The following is a 5,570-nucleotide window of genomic DNA, read 5'->3' on the forward strand; positions in this document are numbered from 1 at the left end:
CAGGAGCTTGAATAATTGCCTGCAATGCAAAACTTGCAAGCAGAAGTTTGACTTGCTAGAAGAATTAAATCGTCACTATAAAACGTGTTGTTCCGGACGGAACGAGTAAGTTCGTGCGGAGCATGTACGGCGGGCGGCCTGGCTTCAGGCGCCGCCCGACTCGCAGTCGCCGGTCTCCCGCCGCCGGTTCGCACCGTCACCGCGACGCGGCGACGGCGTCAGCCGGAGCCGTTGCTCGCGGTTAAAATTAGGTTAGGCGCTTATATAAAGCGCCGCGTGAAACTACTCGAGGCCTGTTGACTGCGGTTGCACATCAGGTTGCCATACTGAGGTATTCTTTTGAACTTACACTTAGCTCAATATCACACCTGTAGAGTGCGTTTGCACGTTAAAATCATTGTCTTTAGAGTGTCTGAGATACGTTGGCTTGTTTAGTACTGAATATTTTGGTAACTCCACTGGATTTTTCCACCTTCTCGATACGATCCGTGTTTGAGAAAATGAGTTCGCGCGACCATTTCGGATTAGGGCTATCGCACACAAAATGCATAGAACATAAATATAACGTAGCATAAGCATAAAAAAAGATATGTAACCTCAAAGAGTAAAGAAAGAAAGGAGAGAGCATTAGGTTTCAGACCAGGCGACGGATGTCCTATATATAAAAGTGGGTACTCAAGATGGCTGCTCATGGGCGCCAAAATTGAGTGAGTTTTCATTGCAATATGATAGAAATAATTTATAAATATATTAATTTCAATATATTAATTATGGATTTCGAAATCTGGAAATAAAAATAGGGGATAGAATAAAGTTTTAAATAAAATAATGTTTATTTTATTTTGGATAAAATATATTTTATTTTTGGACAGAGTACTTTTTATTTTATTTCAAATAAACTTTTAATTTTTGATTTCTTATTTTATTTAAAAAATGAAATATAATTGAAAAAGTAATTAAATTAACAAACTAAAATAATATCAAATTTTGATCATATTAATACATATATTCCTATTTTATAACATTTTTCAGTAAATATAGTATAAACTTTGTATATCGTATATAAACTACACTTAATCTAGATTACACAGCTGTATCAGGAACATAAAAATAAAATACTAAATAATAGAATAATTACTAAAAGAATAAATGTTACATAAGTCACAAAATATTTTGGAATGTATAAAAAAATTAAGAGCTACAATTTTGTGATATTATATACGGTAATAGAATTTAAACTTCAGGAAAGAAGATACTATATATTTAAAATGTAGCAAAAATAAATTTCAAATTTTGTTAAGGTCTTTTAAAATCAAAAGCTTCAAAAACGAGAAGACCTAAGTAGAAATCTGTAACCTATAAGTAGAAATCTGGATTGTGTAAATAGTTATATATATTCTAGTTATTGCCCTTTAAATAATATAAGTTTTGTATAAAAGTGTCTCACACTGTCACTTGCGTTTACATTATTACATGAAAATTTAATTCTTAAATTTAAATAGTTATCGGCGATTGCCTTTAACAGAAGATATAAATGATTTTGTAATGGGTGATTGTCTAATGCATGGCTTTGCAATTTGTCAAACACATTTTTATATAAAAATTCCCTTATTATAAATTGTACAAGTTTCTCTTTTTTTATTTTGTATAAATTTTGCTGAGTAAACAATTCTCTTCTTAAAAATGTTTCGCATACAACACAAATGTTAATAACATCATCACTAGGATATGCCAAAGCTCCTTTATCCTTAATATTTATCAAACTACTCATGAAGTTTTCTTTAATGCCAAACAAGGCACCAACACATGATTCACATGCAAGTGATTTTCCTAATTTATGTGATATAAAGCCCGCAATATATATAACTACTTCTATGGAATACTGCGATAATATATTATTTGTAAATAAATAATCATGATCATGATCAATATAAACATCGTCTTTGCCGTCTTGAAAATTCTCCATGAATCTTGCCGAAGAAGCCGAGCAACTATTATTGATTTCATCTATTAAATTTTTTGAACTTGAGCAATTTAAAATATCTATTTGTTGTAGTGGAATGCAATTTCCAAGCCCACCTTCACGAACCTCGGCGTGAATAAGCAATCTTTTATAAGCTGCTTGAAATTGTCTACAGGTAGGATTGTTGTTGTAGCCTCCACGTGATCTTATTGATCCGAAAAATAACTCGAGATGATCTTGGCTACATTTATAAACTGGCAAATACTGAATGGATGGATTTTTACAATTAATATGCATATCATAAATATTAATAATTGATTCTAAACAAACGGCAAATCCGATAAATCCAGTTTTTCTCCTAGATTCTACAACTTTTTGTCCATTAGCAAATTTTAAACATGATATATATTTATTAAATCTAATTGCTAAATTTTTTATTGATTCTATATTTTGTTTGCACAGCGCTTTCTTAAAACCGAATCCGGATAAATTATGCGAATTTAAGGCGTCAAACACATCATTCATAATTAGAATGAAATTTATAGTTGCATCACATTTTTTAAATTTCGGCAAGATTCAATTTTTCTTTACAAAATTTCAATGAATCTGCCACGGATCTACTTAATAATTGTGTCGCAAGTTTCACCTTCATTTTTTGTTTAAAAAAATTAATATGTTGTTTTCGCAATTTATTTCCTAAATGAAGACCTTCAGATTCTTGGAGTTCATGCAACTTAATAATAAAATTATAATCAATAGTATCACCATTTTCATCAATCATTATTTTAATTTCAGCAAACGTATTTCTAATCAATTTTGCCATATGAGCTGGATCAGGTAATACTTGTATGGTATGATTTATAATTTTAAAATTAGTTTTCAGATTTTGTAAATTTAGTGTACATCCAAGCAAATTTGCCATAGCTAAATTACTCTGACAACCATCAAATGTTAAACTTATTACATTGATATTACAATCTAAAAGTCCTTTCAAACATATTGTAATTAAATTCGCTTTTTGTGTTCCATTAAGTCCGTTTATAAAAAAGTATCCTACTGGACATTTCCACGTATCATTTATAGCAACAATCATGAAAACAAGAGCTTCTCGCGCAATATCTCTATTATCTTGATCTAGTAAAATTCCAAAATCTACATACCCATAATATTTCTTACCATCAAATTCAATTTTTTTCCTTATGGCCATTTCGTCCATTATTAATGAGCACACGATTCGACGTTCAGTAGATTTTGCCTTTGCCTTGATCATGTTTAGAACTTCTGTAGATAACCCTGGTGATGCATTTATAGTTGAGTACCATTTGTCCAGTGTTTTAGGATGTGGCAATGCATTATAAAATTTTCTTCTAACATAATTGTATGCCTTCCCTGAGAAAAAGTGTAGCGTTATCGCAAATTTTCTAATTTCTTCTTCATATTTTTTATGAGTAGAACTTTTAGTAGTTTTTTTAAATAACCTGTTAATTAGTTGCTCATTTTCTCCAAATTCATGCATTAGTGCATAAGTATTGTCATTGGATACAAGATTTTTTTTACTGAGTTCTTGTATTACTGATTTTAATTTAAATATTCTTTTTTCCTGCTTCCACTTATTCTTTTGTAAGTTCCTAATCAAAGTGGACTTTTTAGCAAGTACTTGTCCCATCGATTGTATTCTCTTCTTTAGTACAATCTTCCTCGGCGTATCACTTTGCAAAATGTTATATGAAACACCAGTTTGAAAATTGAGAGGCAGCGACTCTATATTATTGTTAGATATGTCATTGAGTTTTTCGTCATTTGATCTATCTATTGGCAAGAGATCATTGACTTCATTATTAATTGACTTCTCCACTATTTGATTTATATTGAAATCCATCGCTGTAGCATCTGTTGATATATCTTGTACATTTACGGCAGATGTTTCACGATTCTCTGGAGAATTCTCGGAAGTTATAATTTTTTCAAAAGTGTCTTCCTGAAAAATAAATTATTTTTATATAATAGTGTATATAATAATGTTTAAGCGATAACAACTACATTTGCATATTCACTGCCATAATAAAAATCTATAATAGAAGCTTTCCATCAAGCGACACAAGTTGACACAAACATCATTCTGTCTTTTTTCAATTTCGGTGAACAACAAAGACAGAATAATGCTTGTGTCGACTTGTATCGTTTGATGGAAAGCTCCCAATGTATGTCAATTATAACTTTCTTTTAGTAATGATAATAATAATAATTTGAATACAACTTATGTATATGCGTGTGTGTGTGTGTGTGTGTGTGTGTGTGTGTGTGTGTGGTATACATAAAAAAGTTTATTTTAAATTCTATTTTTAGTACTTACATATTTTGAATATTTTGATCTTGAAATATGTATTGTTAGCACAGAAAATGGTTTTAAAGAAATTTTCATCCTTGATGTTTTATCGAAACATGTTTCTTCAAAATGTTGCGAGCAAAGCATAGGATTATTACAATTTATATTCCATCCTTTATCCTGCTCGTTTATAAAATTGATCCAGGCATTTCTTTGGCTTTCGTTTTTTGGAAATCTGTTTATCGTGAAAAATTATTTAGTAAATCGATCATATTAGATCTACAATTTTAATATTATTAATATTATACATAACAATAAAGGTAAAAAAAACAAGAAAAAGAAACAGTTTCTTTTAGATACAAAAGAGAATAACCTCTAAATTCTTAAATGTTTCTTATTATATTAAATACAAACCGATGAAATGTTATTCCATAATATCGAGCTTTGTTGGTTATGCCACATGCCTGACAATATACCATTTTTATAACTTATTTGTTATAACTTTTTTTTATTTTTCAACGTTTTATAAGCAACACACTGAACTCAACACACTATACACGCATAAAAACACGCTATAGCAGCTGAAAACATGCGCATTGCGCATGTCACAAAAGTGGGTACACAAGATGGCTGCTGGATTTCTTCCGTCCCCAGTAAATCGTACCCCCACTACCGATATGCTCTCTCCTTTCTTTCTTTACTCTTTGTGTAACCTACACAAATGTACATAGACATAAATGGTCTGTTCTTTTCAGCTGCACTATGAAAGTTTTGGCCAATCAGAATTGAGGAACAATAATTGCCATTGGAAAACATATTCCTAACCTAAATATTACTAATATGTCAAATTTGTGCAGAACTCGCGACGTAGGTGTTTAACACTAAAATAATTAAACAATATATTTTATAAAAAAAGATTTGTTAAAATGGATACGTATTATTATATTTACACCGTGATAATATCAGCAAGTTATTTATTTTTGCGAAAGCGTAAGCAAATAAAAAAAAACGATTATGGATACGACCTATAAATGTACGTCAACCACTATTTGGTGATTTCCAACATCTTTTTCAAGAACTGAAAGAAGATAGAACAAAGTTCTTCAAATATACGAAAATGAATCTGTTCACTTTTAATAAGTTATTAGATATATTACGACCTCACCTAGAGAAAAGAAATTGGAGAGCATTACCGGCAGAACAGCGGCTTATTATTATACTCAGGTAGACATAAGTGTTTTTAATTTTTATTTGAAATTTAATGTTTTCGCTTATATTTAA

The 5,570-nt window shown here is 30.5% G+C and overlaps 1 protein-coding gene across 2 annotated transcripts in view; it reads left to right on the forward strand.

Annotated features, from left to right (window-relative positions):
* Window positions 1–274: 274 nt before the first annotated feature.
* LOC116844414 (putative nuclease HARBI1) overlaps window positions 275–5,570 on the forward strand; it is a 7,604-nt gene continuing 2,308 nt past the window's right edge. Inside the window, exons 1-3 of one of the 2 annotated variants that reach the window (XM_032815910.1) lie at window positions 275–331; window positions 5,045–5,156; window positions 5,279–5,513. The gene's annotated coding sequence lies outside the window, so the exon portion shown is untranslated. Of the gene's footprint in view, window positions 332–5,044; window positions 5,514–5,570 lie in introns of both variants that reach the window. The other variant, XM_032815909.1, reaches the window with a different exon arrangement.

Source organism: Odontomachus brunneus, unplaced genomic scaffold (genome assembly GCF_010583005.1).
Source record: "Odontomachus brunneus isolate Ranch 3 - 2012 unplaced genomic scaffold, Obru_v1 Obru_scaffold_041, whole genome shotgun sequence".
Lineage (NCBI taxonomy): Eukaryota > Metazoa > Arthropoda > Insecta > Hymenoptera > Formicidae > Odontomachus > Odontomachus brunneus.